The following is a 15309-nucleotide window of genomic DNA, read 5'->3' on the forward strand; positions in this document are numbered from 1 at the left end:
CATAACTGTCTGAATTATTCCAATTGCAACAACTCTTTTATCTCCTTGTGGCCTAACTTACCAATCATCTGCATCCAGAGCTTACCCAGCAATGGACATGACTTCTGTGCATCCCTCAGCTGCTCTAAACTCATTTTATCCCACACTCTCATAACGGCCACTCTTTTTTCCCCCACTGATTTTGGAGGGCTTTCTCATATTTCCTGCACATCTTCTTCTCCCTCTACTTCCCTGTCGTGGGGTCTCCAAGACAGTCCATTGGCATTTGCGTTCTCCTTGCCTGGCTGATACTATACCACAAAATTGAACCGGTTCAAATCTGCCAGCCATCTACACTCCACAACTCCAAGTTTAGCTGTTTTCAAGCATGCCAACGGATTATTGTCTGTCAACACCACAAACTGTCCCTCTGCCACGTAGATCTCAAACTGTTCTGTCACTGCCCATTTCAATGCTGGCTCCAATTTCCACGAACTGTAATTATTCATGTTCCGCTCTGACTTTTCCAGTCCCCTACTTCCAAAGGCCACTGGATGCAACTTTCCATCATACTCTTAGGACAAAACTGCCCCAGTCCATCGAAGCTGGCATCTGTTTCCACCACGAATGGCTTGGTGTAGTCTGCACTCTTCAACACTAATGCCTGGATCATTTTCTCTTTCAGCTGGGCAAAACCTCGAGCCTCTGTCTCACCCCAAAACTTGGTCACGTCGGCCTCTGAATCACCGCTTATTAGGACATGCAATGGCGCAGCCACTCGAGCAAACCCCTCAAAAAATCTCCTATAAAATGAACAAAAGGCCACAAATGCCCTGACTTCCTTAACCCCTTAAGCGCGGGCATGTCGAGGCGATCCGTGCACCCGCTAATACCAATACACCAGTCCTGTATGAGACAGCCCTAGCATGTATTCAATATGGACGGTGGGTGTTAGCGCCGAAGTGGTGACATGTAGAGGTGTATGGTATGTAGGAGGACTGCTGGGCCTTGATAGCAGGCTGTGAAAGCCTATGCCCAGAGTCGGACACATAAAAAAAAAAAAAAAAAAAACCTCACGCGGGGATATTCGTGCTCCAACTGACTTTTTAAAAATATTTGCCAAAAATCAGTTATTAGTCCTAGAATTTTCTAATTAAATATGCTTATGGCACATACCTTCAGCTTTCTCCTGGGATGTTTGTTGAGCCTTCGTCGACTACCATAGGACTTGTGGAGACTTCTGAAGTTCGGTAACGAATTCTCCAATTTACACTTCCCGACACCCCGTAATATGATTACCACAGCCTGATGCTATCACTAGAAACACTATTCTATGATTTTCAAGTAGTTTGGAATCCATACACCGAAAAAAAAACCCTAAAGCAATGAAAATTACGAGCGCGTACGACCTTATTCTGTCATTTATTGTTCATAAACACACTCACACTTTATATTCCTATTACTTTATTACACTTATATATATATATATATATATATATATATATATATATATATATATATATATATATATATATATATATATATATTATATATATTATATATATATATATATATATATATATATATATATATATATATATAAATATATATATATATATATATATATATATATATATTGGTAGGTGGTGGTGACCATCATCCACTCACGATGTAGTGCTGCCAACTTCTTCCTTAGCCTTTATCATTCTTTTTCTGTGCCTGCCCTCCTCTCTTCCTATTTCTCCCATCTTTCCTGTCATTTCTTATTGCGTTTCTTTCCTTTACAGGTGGCTTTACATTGAGTGACAAGCCAAATGGTTTCCTGTAAGCCAAGAAACCATTTACAACAGTGGGTGGTACCATATAACCGAACCATACGTGCTCCCTACGTGTTAACAAGTGGGTTGGTGGAGGGTTAGTGCCCCTCCCTGTAAAACAAATAACTCAGAGTCAAGTGGCCACCTCTTACGGGATTATGGCGTCTGGCAATATATATATATATATATATATATATATATATATATATATATATATATATATATAGATATATATATATATATATATAGACAGTATTTATCCCTAAGTTTCCTTCAGTAATAGTAGTTTATTTTCACTCCAGGCATTAACTTTCTCGTTCAGTAAACTAGCGTAGACAGCAAAGCTTTCACTGTTATTACTCCAAGTATTTGTACTCATATTCTTATATTAGTAATTATTTACATTTCCATTTTATTTACACTATGTTATACACTATCACTTCCAGTAACTAAGAGCTCCTTTCCCTTGGAGCCAGGATGAACTCGGGACACTAAAGTACTCGTAGTTTATCACCATTTCCTCCACTGGCTCATCACACGATTCACCAGAAAGATTGTAGTCACTGTCCATCATTATCATGGATAAATTAGCCAGTTCACGCTCCACAGCAGAGTCACTTAGTCCTTTATCCCTTCTCACACGAGGTTTAGTAGGAGTAGAGGTCACAGGGCCCCTTAGAAGCGGCGGTAATGGAGGGGTGGAAGTGTTATGTGCTTTCATCTCAAGAGACAACACTGAACTAAATGACGAGGTGGATATGGGGCCGCCAGGGGTTGACAACATCAGCGAGGTGACAGCTGCTAATTTACGTGCTGTGAAATGATTGGCAGGAAATTAGGTAGTTCCAGGTGAATGCAAATATCACTTAGGCTTCTCCCTTCCTTTCTTATATATATTTTTATTATGAGAGCATGTCATACAGCATATTTCAAGGGGAAATAAACAGGGAAAATTAGCGAACGAGTGCGCATGGGGTGTTGCCATTTCCAGATGTATGGCACTATCAATTACCTTTTTTCTTTTTTATATATATTATTTTGTATTAGAATAAGGCATAGGGCTCATTCCAATGGATGAAATGAGTGGAAAAATCCGGGCAAGATTTGCTTAGCGTAGCACAGCTGGGGCAGGCAGGAGGAGAGGTAATGGAGGGGAGGTAGGAAGGGAAGTCAAGAACGGGGAGAAATGGCTAAATTGTCAACAATGGATGGGAGTACAGATGACAATAGCAGCACTGACTATTGTTAGACACTGGCAGTACTGACAGATGATACAAGCAACCACTTCAAAGCCCGAGCGAATTCAAAATAACACAGAATCGCAAAAGTGACTCCCCGTGGTATGATCCATTGCACCCGAGTGTCACAAAAGTGACACCCCGCGGTTAAAGGTTAAGAGTGCGAGGGGCCAGCCACTCTTGAACTGCCTTAATTTTCTCTGGATCAGTACTAATCCCCTCTTTCGACATCACAAACCCCAAATACTTGACATGAGATTTCAAGATGTGACACTTGGAAGGCTTCAACTTCAACCCATATTTCCCCAACAACTTCAACATTATCTCCAACTTGTCCAAATGTTCCTCCACAGTCCGTGAGAAGACTAACAAATCATCCAAATACACCAACAGAGTGATAAAATTGTGGTCACTAAACACATACTCCATAAAATGCGGAAAAGTAGCAGGCTGTTAGTCAACCCCATTGAGCATCATACATACTGTTAATGCCCAAAGGGTGTCACAAAGGCTGTTTTAGACCGACCTTCTCTAATTTTTATCTGATGATATCCTGCAACCAAATCAAAGGAAGAGAAATACTGGGCTCCTGCTACAGCATATAAAGTGTCTTGAATTCACGGTAGTGGAAAAGCATCCTTTACAGTGACCTCATTTAACCTTCTATAATCTACACATAGCCTCAACGATCCATTCTTCTTCCTCACCAACACTATCGGTGCAGCATAGGGACTCACACTTTCCTCAGTCACCCCCTGTTCCAGCAATCCCTTTACATGAGCTTTAACTTTTGTCAAACATGTGGGGGGAATGAGTCTGTATGGCAACCTAATGGGTACCTCATTTGTGAGATGTATTTGAAGTTCCACCCCAGTAGCATATCCCAGATCCTGCTCATCCTCCACCCACACACTCCAATACCGATACAACAGTTTATCCAACTATGTCAGCTGTCCCGGATCCACTTGGTCTTCCTCCACATGCACACCCACACGCTGTCTAAATTCCCAAGCCATCTCTGCAGACACATCCTCTGCTTTTGTATGACTACACACCTTTCTCCCTGTAACTTCCCACCCATATGACACCTTGGCTACTTTCCACTGAGGTCTAAATCTTGCATCCCAAAATAGCCAGTGACACCCATCTCTCACCATGGACCACTGGTATACAGTAACTCAGAAAAACACACACACCCTCTGATGTCCAATAGCCATCACCACTCTCCAATGGTTCTAATATCACACTGTCTACATCTACCTCACATAAACTTTGTACAAACACTTTCAGCACCCTCTATGTACCTGCTGGAATAACCAAGTCTTGCCCCTGTTGCCCCACAGCCCAGCCTAACGGCTGCTGCATTCAACCTGGCTTCCACTGCCCGAACACATCTACTCCACTCCCTACCCATTTCCAACTGCCACGTTCCCCCAGCTGCACTCCTCCAACCTTTCACCAACTCTGCCAAGACATTCATCCCCACTAGTACTGGCAAATGCTTTCCTTGCACCACTCCATCTTTCCCTGTTGTACACTTAACAAACAACCCACAGTCTTTCACAACCTTGCCTTCCACTTCCTAGTCCACCTGCACGTACTCTTAACATGGAATTGCCCTTCCATTAGCATCTGTAATCTGAATGTTCGCATCATGCACCACAACCTGCTTGGGTAGCAGATACTTCTTCACCACTCCTCTGTCACTAAACTAATTTTTGCCCCTGAATGAGCCATTGCTTCCACTGAATTTCCAATCACAGATACTACCATACCTGGAGTCTTGCCAAATAACTTCCTTCTTGGTCCGACCACATACCTCCTCAGCAACCTTTGTCATGCTCCTCACACACTGCTTCCTGGTGAGGTCTGGATTTGTCTCGAGGTCTGGATTTGTCTCGAGGTCTGGATTTGTCTCGAGGTTCGATCCCCCTTCCTCGAGACAGCCCATTTCCTGCTCTTTTCTTCAACCAGTCCTCAGATCTATTACACTGAAACTTTAGATGTCCATGCTGCCCACAGAGAGAGCAGGGGGCTGAGGAAAATACACCCCTCACAAACCCCTCTGGTTTCTTCCACCCCCTCTACTCCGCCTCCTCCCGCCGAGTCTGGCCAGCCATCTTCACTTTAACTGCTGCACATTGAACCAACTCATGACACTGCACATTGGAATGCTTCTCCCACCATTTCTGTAACTTCACTTCCATTCTTCTGTCCCTCAGATTCGTACAAAACCGTGTGTACAACAACCACCTCCGATCTTCAACCCCTGTGCTTCTTACCTGCTCAAATTCTACCAGTGCATCAGCAAACTCCTACACACCTTCCTGCTGCTGCTGAACATGGGCATGTAACTGTTTTTCCAATTCCAAATAACTCAGTTTCACCCCAAAGGCATTTTGCAAACATGCAAATAACTCTGCAACCGTCTCCACCTCATTATTCCGAACTCTGGTTAATGCTGGCCTTTCCAAAAACCCACACAAATATGTCACTGCCTCCAGTCCGTGCAATCCAACTTGAGCTATATTCTCCTCAGCATCTTTTACCCAGTCATTGATTTCATTGGCTCTCCTTGATCTCCTGGAAAACTTCTGAATAATGGGGGCAGGTCGAGACCACACAGTGCCTCGGGGTCCCCTACTATGATCCACTTTTTGCCCCAACTCTGTTACCGCCACTGCACCTGTTTACTGGCATTGAGAAGATCATCCTCAGTCCCAACGCCCCACTTACATCTCTTCTTCCCCTTCCTCCATCGATACTGTGGAGTGGGAATCCTCCTTTCCTTCTGTATACATAAAATTCTCCATGGCCCCGACCTACACACTGGACCCCAGCATGTGTTTTCAAATACTACTACCTAAAAGAGCGTGAACAAATCATGCTCTGCTACCAATTCTGTAATGAGCTGCAATGCTGCCCTCCTATGACAAGGCCAGCCTTGACACATTAATAGAAAAATTTAGCCTCCTGCGGGGGGGGGGGTGAAGGAAACACTGTCTAAATTAGCATATTCAATACCCCTAGCATTAAAAGTCTTACACACAGCCATTAGTTATCGCAGTACAATAGTGCCAGTGCTTCCTTACAGAAAAACAAGGAAAAAACACACTTCTTAGGCTCAGTACAAAATAGACAATCCTTAAGAAATGAACAGACACTTCTTTGATAACACTGTATCACTCCCCACGTCCTCCCCCTCAGTCTTGTAGCTCAGTAACACTTGGTCACTAAAAGAACACTCTGAGTGGTAATAACACCTGTAGTCCTTGCGTTCCTGTCCCAGGAAGTACTATAACCACCCCCACCTCTGACATCTCCAAGGATGCACGGCCCCTCTTCACTTCTCACCGCCGCCACTGCAATCCACACCTGACACTCCTATCCCAACAGTATAACCAGCCCGGGAGTGCCAGCCGCCCATGCTCCACCCCACAAACTCCACACCTTGGCTCTGGAGGCCTGAGCTTGGCTTGGTGGCGCACATGGCGCCACAACTCTGTCCACCACCGCTACTGAAAATTCTTGCAAAATAATTTCCACCCGTCTCATTCATCCCCTCTCATGACCTGTATATCCAGCACCACTATAACACTCTTTTCCTACATTATCACAATTGACGATGCAACATACCTGCTGAAATATGGCAAAACCCCCTAGTTCATCGACAATTGCTGCAATGTCTGTTTGTTATTCTCCCTCATGACTTCCCGTCCTGACAAACTCGCTCCTCCAGCGCCTAGCGAGCGAGCCTCCCACCAACTTCAATCCAATTCCTCACATTACGTTTAATAATTTGGCCATTTTACATTCTTGTTGCACAATGCTGTACCCTTATCACACCCGCGGTTCCTACACACCTGTGTTAGGATTCAGACTGACATATACCACTTTGACTTTATTGTTTGGTAATGATAGAATAATCAAAATTATGGTTTAGTTTATGATCATTCTGGATCAAATTTAGAAGTATTCAGTCAAACACGAATAGAATTGTTTGAATTTTCAACAAAACTACTTCAAGTGTTTCTTCCTTTTTATGTTCAGCATTATAAGCCCTCAATCTAAGCTGAAGTTTTGAGAAACTAATATACAGAAAACACTGAGGGACCACAGCCCCCCTAGCCCCCTCAGAAATTACAGCCCTGCTCAGATGGCTCCCTGCCATGGAAACAATAATCATTCCAGGCAAAATCAAAGAAGCACTGCCTGAGGGTCTCCCAATCAGCAGCTCCAAAGTGCCACACTCAACATTTCTTTGGAGGGTCCACAGGCCGTACTGGAGCAATAGGACAGGTTAAAGTAATAAGGTTGTGATCAGAGGAGCCCAATGGAGAGGGAAGATTAAATGTGTAAGCAGAAAGATTAGTTGTAGGGAAGAGGTCAAGTATGTTGGAGCTCTCTCCAAGGCAGCCAGGGATACGGGTAGGGTGCTGTACGAGCTGATCTAGGCCATTAAGGAGAGAAAAGATTTAGGCTTGTTCAACAGGCGGATCAGTGAAAGGAGAGGAGAGCCAGTGGTGGTGGTGAACGTTGAAATCTCCTAGAATGGAGATTTCAGAGAGAGGAGAAATAGATAAAAGTGGATATGGAAGAAATGAATGTAACTTGGCTGGTAAAAGGTTGGACGTCAGCAACCTAGAAGGCAAACTCACACATGCAAAAGGGAAGAAATTAGATGGATGGAGACTTGTTTTTTTAGTTTTATGCCATGTCCCCTTTTTTCAGTAAGGGCTAAGGTATTGCCCCCGGATAGAGAACTTTGGTTTTGGAATGTGTAACACCTCATGACCAGATGCCCTTCCTGATGTCTACCAATGACACCTGGGTGGACTCAAACCACCGACCCTTCGGTCAGAGCTCTCTAACCCACTGAGCCACGGCTGCTACAACCAGCTAGGCGACAGGAGAGGCTACCTCTTCCTGGAAGGCAGCTTACCTGGGCTCAGCGCAAACTCACGACTCTACAGCCTTGAGTCAGGTGCTCCACCACTGTGCCACAATGCACATAATAATTATTATTATATATTTCTGACATTTTAACCCTCTTATTGACAATCGACGCAGTCTGCATCCAACCATGAGTGAGTACTTGGGACACAGGCCTAGGTGCCCAAGGTCACACACTGAGAGACTCCCCATCACTGCGTTATTCCAGCGCACTCAATAGTTCATAAACAATTTATCCTCACACCCTTATTTATGTTTATATAATCGTATTTTTCTTTTCACCGCAATCCGGAATAAATATACTTGCTCTTGGTGTTGTAAAAAAGGTCAGCCGAATGTAAATAACTATGGTTTAGTTTAGTTTATTGACTTGAGTTTTTTTCAGGTTTTTCTCATAGAAATATAATTTTCATGGTAAATGTTACTGAGAAAAAGTTACTAGGAATTTATCTGGCTACATTTTGGTGTATAAAGAATTACTGTAGGTCAATTAGGGTTAATTTTACGGAGTGCAGGAGGAAATTATCTTACACTCGAGCAACGTGCATTGTACACTGACTGGGGCAGTGAGGTGATGCTGGGTGCAGGGTGGGTTGAGCGCAGCAGAGGAATACACAGGGTCTCAAGTAGTGCTTTGTTCTTGCCCAGAAATAGACACAAAATCATTCCATAACCAAAAAAACAGAGGCCATTTCTTTCGATGCAAACCAGTTGAATGGTAATGAACGGTTGAAATGTGCGCAGGTGCAGCCTGTGTCAAATGGTAATGAGTGCATGAAATTTGCACCGCATCCATAAACACCAAAAGGTTAATATGGATGTTGACTGTATGGTTCTATCTCAGAGAAGTTGTGGGACAGAATAGGGTGAAGTAGGTTAAGTTATAATATAGTACAAATATTTTCGTCTGTGGGATGGAAATTAAAATGTCAGTTGTTACACCGGCACTCCCGAAGGTAGAGGGTGTATTGTGATTTGCACGCAAACGAGCGTGTGTGTGTGTGTGTGTGTGTGTGTGTGTGTGTGTGTGTGTGTGTGTGTGTGTGTGTGTGTGTGTGTGTGATGTGATCCGTAGGCCATCCTTCAAGAAACTAAATTGTAGTATGTTTATGGATGCAGTGACTTGTAACACCTTCTGGAGCACTATTACAGACAAGGGCTCTCAATGCCCACCATTTGACCCTAACAATAATGCAACAAACCTATAAGAAGAGTGGCTGAACATTAAGACTGCTTCGAAGCACAGCAGAAGATATCGTAGGCTCCTATAGTTATTGCCAAAAAAACTGATTTAATGAATATGCTGAGGGCATACATGGCCTTTTTGCAATGAAGAATACAGCACATTACAACTGGTTGGCTCATCCTAGCTCCTTAACCCTAAAAACTGAATTGCATAATCTCAGAAGTGAAACTCAGAGAACACTGCGTGACAGGGGAACAAATGGTGGACTGGGCAAACAAAAGAGCTGCAAAGACTAGCTGATTTTATGCCTAGTGCCCTACAAATAGTCCACCTTAATATTCAGGGAAAATTATCCTATGATAGAAAACATTTCTTTGCTGATTTCTACACTTAGTTTGGACCATTCTTTGAATCCTCAGTGTTGTTGACGACATTGGAGGCGAAGGGTGAGCTGTGCTGGCATCTAAAGTTGCCAATTTTGTACTTTTTTCTAGACACCATGTCATCTATAAGTAGGTAAGTTTTTTTCAATACTTCTGAATGATAAACCTTTACATTTTGTACCTTATGTCAATAATATAATGTTAATTTTTTATATTCTGAAGTTAAAAGCACTATTTTGCATAGATTTTGGACAATGTTTATAAACATTGGTGTCCTATGCATGGGTATACTTCTGAATGATAAACCTTTACATTTTGTACCTTATGTCAATAATATAATGTTAATTTTTTATATTCTGAAGTTAAAAGCATTATTTTGCATAGATTTTGGACAATGTTTATAAACATTGGTGTCCTATGCATGGGTTGCCAGGCAAAAGTGACATAAGAGAATAACGCTTGTATTTTTTATTCTTATGTTATATGCAAGTATAATTTGCAACTAAAGACAGTTTTATGTGTTTCTGCATTGTATTGTATTTTTAGTCATTGTGTTTTGACACTTTCCTGGAGATGTAATGCAGTAATGTATCATAAGTTTTCTTTTCATTTCAGTGGGTTCATAGCAAGTCACTTCTAAAGCATGCCTACCAAGTGTGTGTTCAAATGCAGTGGAACCAGAGCCAATTTCCCAGGCTTCACGGTATTCTTCAAAAAGTGAAAGACGAATCCTAATGCAACAGCCACTTATGATAAGGGTTAACAATGAGCACATGGGTGGGGTTGACAGAATGGGCCAAAACATCTCAAATTATTGAATTGCCGTAAAGGGAAAGAAGTGGTACTCAAACATTGTGGCACACTGTATTGATATGACAATCAATAATGCTTGGCAAATTGCACAAAATATGTGAGGCTGAGAATGCAATGGATCTCCTTGCCTTCTGACGCAGTATTACATATTTCTACCTGGAAAGCTATGCATATCCTCTATGCCAGGGCCAACGAGGGAGACCAAATAATAGAACAGATGAAGCCCGATATGATGACAATGCAGAGTGAGTCTTACTACAAAGCACTCAAACTCGATGTGCTCACTGCCACACGAAAACAAAGTGTGATAAGTGTGATAAGGGTCTCCATGTGAAGTGCATCAAAGACTATCACACTCAGGTACGGTTAAATGAAGCGGAATACATTGGATTATGTTCAAGGTATTATGTTTGATTCATTGCAATGTCATATTCTATATTTATACAAATATCAAACTATGGAAGTCGATGGTCTTACAGAGACTATTTTCCATATAGATTTGCCCAGTGACCTATGTATAGGACGCTGTGAATTCTGGATACAGAACCATATTTGACAAAGAAGTTTAATATATTGGTTACTTGTGTGTCATTTACCTAAAATTTTAAAGAATAATTACAACTGCTTCAAAATTCTTACTTTAGGGTTAAATGCGTTAATGATATACATGGGTTCTGCGAGTCCATAAAAACCATCAATGAGCCAACCAAACACAACATTGCGCTATTTCGATCAGCCAAAGGAGACCTCCTGAAAGACAAGTAAGCCATTCTTTAAACATGGGCACAACACCTCAATACCTTACTGAATGGAAGAAACCTAGTGGGGAACAATATCCTTGACAGCATCTCAGATGTTCCACAAGCAGCAAATCTCGATGTCCCACCTAAACTTGCAGAAACTGTTTAGGCCATCTGATCTTTATAAAGTAACAAAAGCCCTGGCTCTGATGGTGTACCATCTGAACTAATCAAAGAGGGTGGCCAGTTATTTTACCAGCACCTCCATCGGCTCATACTGACTATCTGGAACCAAGAACGAATTCCGTATGAATTGGTTACTTCTGATAATGTAACCATCCACAAGAAGAAGGGTACTGCTCAAATTGTGACAACAGCAGAGGTATTTCCCTGCTTGGGAATGTTAGCAAAGTACTTGCCAAGGTAATGTTATCTAGACTGACAAAATATCCAATGAGTCATCACTTCCTGAAACACAATGTTGATTTCGGAAAGAGCGAAGCACCTGTGGTATGATCTTTGTTGTCTGCGAGATACAAGGAAAATGCCACAAGCACAGCCGTGAACTATATATTGCATTCATTGATCTTGCAACAGCATTTGACACTGTCAGCAGAGGTCTTTTATGGAATGTTCTCTCAAAATTTGGAGTTCAAAAAAAATTTCTTACTATCCTGCAGAGCCTCCATGACAACATGAATGCTTGTATGTCCATAGGTGAATGTGGGAGTGAAGCAAGAATGTATCCTGGTTCCAGTCGGATACAAAAACCCACACTGGCGGACGAGAAAGTATTTCCAAACAGCGACACCTGTCGCACTTTCCAGTGGATCTACAGAGCAAGAGTCTGAAGATCCACTGGTCACGATAATGTGACTCTTCAGCCGTCTGGTTCCTGTCATTTTAAACATTTAGCAAACTGCAATCACCTTTTTAAGTCACCAACCAATGAACTCTGACAGTGGAGTAAAAATCCAGTTTCATCACGACGGTAACATGTTTCATCTCAGATGTCTTCAGGCACAAAGACTGAAATAGTTAATTTCCTAGACCTACAATACACTGATGACTGTGGTGTTCTTGTACATGCCCCAGAAACCCTACAACAGAGTTTCATCATCGTTTCCAACATATACCATGCAATTTGGCTCCGAATAGATGTCAATAAAATAGAAATATCTCAGAGAAACAACCCAGCAGAGCCTCTTGTATTTCGGATAAATAGCAAAAATGTAAAACAGGTGGAGAATTTTACTTACGGTACCTTAGAAGTGTGCTCACAGATAAACAAGACACTGATACAAAAGTTAATGCCCGAAACAACCACGCTTCTGCCTCTTTGGGGTGTCACAGATCCAAAGTCTCTGAAAACACAAACTTGAGAATCGTGATGAAGGTATCAGTATATATGGCTCAATGCCTCTCCCTTCTTTTACGCGGTGCTGAATCCTAAACTAACTACCAGCGTCACATCAAACAGCTTGAGTCGTTTCACATTCAATGCTTACAGCATTCACATATGAGGATAAAGTCCCTCATTTATGCTGGTTGACTTCATCAACGAGCACAGAAACCATGCTAGTTAAAAAGCAGCTGAGATTGACTGGGCATGTGCTCCTCATGTCTAAGCATCGCTGTCCCCGCCACGTTCTGCAAGGCGAACTCCTTGCAGGACATTGCAGCCAAGGGGTACAGAAGAAGAGAGATAAAGGTCATATAACAAAAACTCTGAAGAAGTGCAGCAACATACAAAAAAAAAAAAAAGAAAAAGAAAAAGAAAAGAAACCAAAGCCTTGGACAGAAAAATATGGGAAGCCCCCTGCAGCAAAGGTACATTCATCTTGAAGAAGCTTGGAACCTGGCCAGAGAAGAGTGTAGACAATGTTGGTACAACCAAAACAGAGTTCCTCCAGGAAATACGAAATTGAAATGCCGACTTTGTGGTAAAGTTTACGGATCAAGGATTGGTCTGCACAGTCACACGCGTTGGCACCAAGTATGATGAGAAACACACCAATATTGTGGAAATAGTTGACGTTTGTGTGTGTGTGTGTGTGTGTGTGTGTGTGTGTGTGTGTGTGTGTGTGTGTGTGTGTGTGTGTGTGTGAGGAAAATAACTCATTCAAATCTTCTTTGATTTGAATCAAACTTGGAGGATGGATTAAAAAGCAGCCAGTGAGCAACCCTATTATTATTATTATTAATATTATTTTATGGGTCATAGATCAAAATCACAGGGCTAGGTCAAAAGCTGACTTAAGAAAATCACTTGAGATTTTTTTTTTTTATCCAGTCTAGACCAAACCTGGAGGAAATGTTACAGGAAAAGCAAGAAGAATGTGATTCAGTTATGAGAACAATCAGCGAAAGATTGCAGTCACAGAGCAATGTCGAATTTGGACCCAATTGTGTGTTTTTAACAATTTTATTCAGTCAGTTTTTATCAGACTTTAATCAAACCCAGAATATGGGTTGAGGGTGGCAAAAGAAGTTAAATTCATTTTTTTTTTTTAGAAACATAGGCAGAGGGCAGCATCACAGGCCAAGGTCAACAGAAACAGTTTTTATACTGTTTAGACCAAACTTCGTGGAGGGGTTTGACGACAAGGCAAGAATAAAAGAGACTGTGTTGATAATCATTCAAAGGTTGTGTTCATAGGGAAAGGTCTGATCTCAACCAAATTCAGTGTAAGAATTAAGAGTCACACAAGAATGAATGGCTTCGTTGTTGAGATGAATCAGTCAACATTCAAGGTCACAGGGCAAGGTCAACTGTAGACTCATGTACTTGTGTGTGAACAAAGTAACAAATACAGTTTTAACGTAACTCGGAATGATGTTAGTGGATGGACTGAGGCCCACTAAAGAGGTTGACTCCCTGTCTTTAAAAACAATGTGTCAGTAATCAAGGTGGCATGGCAAAGTCAACTTAATCAATTTTTATCTGGCTTCGGCTATGTATTTTGAACTGGTTAAGGTTGGAGCAATGATTAAGAAATTAGATTTTCAAAACAGTTAGACAAAGGTCAAGGTCACAGGGAGAGATCAGAGGTCAAAATCACTGAGGAAATTCAGCCCAAACAGTTTTCAACTGACTGGAACCAAAGGTGGTGGAATGGCTAAGGGTTAAGTAAGAATGAAATACTGAAATTCAGTTTTGACAGATATCAGTCGTACGTAAAGACCATTTCAGAGTCTAATATTTGATCCTAAATTAGTTGGTGGGCGTGGGTGTTGCATTTTTTTTTTCAATTGCAGCAGAATTGTATGGAACGATATGCCGTTGCAGAATCCGTGCTTGTTGTCTGTTAATAGATTACCCTTGTCAAGGGTAACTTCATTTTTAATATGACTTCTTAAGATTTTCCTTAATACTGTTACTAGGCCAATAAAACAATAATTTGTGGAGCGTTTTTGTTGTATTTTTAAAGATAGGTGATATATTACATTTCCAGTGACTATAGTCGTGGTGTGGGAGTCTGAAGGTGTGAATATCGTGCCCTGGCAACCTACCTGTTAAGAGTCCTTCCAATTGCGTGTATACACGTGTGATTTGTGTATTATATGTTAGTGTATAATAATATTAGTACATAATATATTCGTGTATAATAATATGATTTGTGTACATTATGATACGAAATCGGATGCACTGTTGACAGGTAGGTTGCCAGGGTACGATGATGACAACCTCAGAGTAGTGCGCCGTGACTATAGTACTTTGCATTCTGTTAATGAATTATTATACTCATGCTTACGAAATGAGATCGGGTATTGTGTGTGTGTGTGTGTGTGTGTGTGTGTGTGTGTGTGTGTGTGTGTGTGTGTGTGTGTGTGTGTGTGTGTGTGTGTGTGTGTGTGTGTGTGTGTGTGTGAATAAAATAATTTGAAAAGTTTTTATCCGTTTTAACTAAATATGGAAATATTACGGGTTAGCCAAGGGGATGACGTGTTGCTTTTGAGAACAATAGACCAGTGGTTAAGATCGCAAGGTTTGGTGAAACTTTGACCTATTAATATCAACTTAGACGTTTTTCGGTCTATGTACTCCAGACTGGGTGGAATGATCGAGAGCATGGAAAGACTGAAGCGTGCCGTTGTAAGCACAATCAGTCAAAAGGTCTAGGTCAAAATTCAAGGTCAAATTTCGACCCGTATGTTTGTATGTGTACACAATATCTAAGACTTCTTCCATGTGATTTC

General features: G+C 41.6%; 2 pseudogenes; both read right to left on the bottom strand.

Moving 5' to 3' along the window:
* Positions 1-484: 484 nt before the first annotated feature.
* Positions 485-4771, bottom strand: LOC145395859 (uncharacterized; annotated as a pseudogene).
* An 86-nt stretch (positions 4772-4857) lies between these two features.
* Positions 4858-6524, bottom strand: LOC145395865 (uncharacterized; annotated as a pseudogene).
* Between the last annotated feature and the right edge of the window lie 8785 nt (positions 6525-15309).

This window comes from Coenobita brevimanus, chromosome 4, assembly GCF_032717465.1.
Source record: "Coenobita brevimanus isolate Jiangsu-jjx chromosome 4, ASM3271746v2, whole genome shotgun sequence".
NCBI lineage: Eukaryota > Metazoa > Arthropoda > Malacostraca > Decapoda > Coenobitidae > Coenobita > Coenobita brevimanus.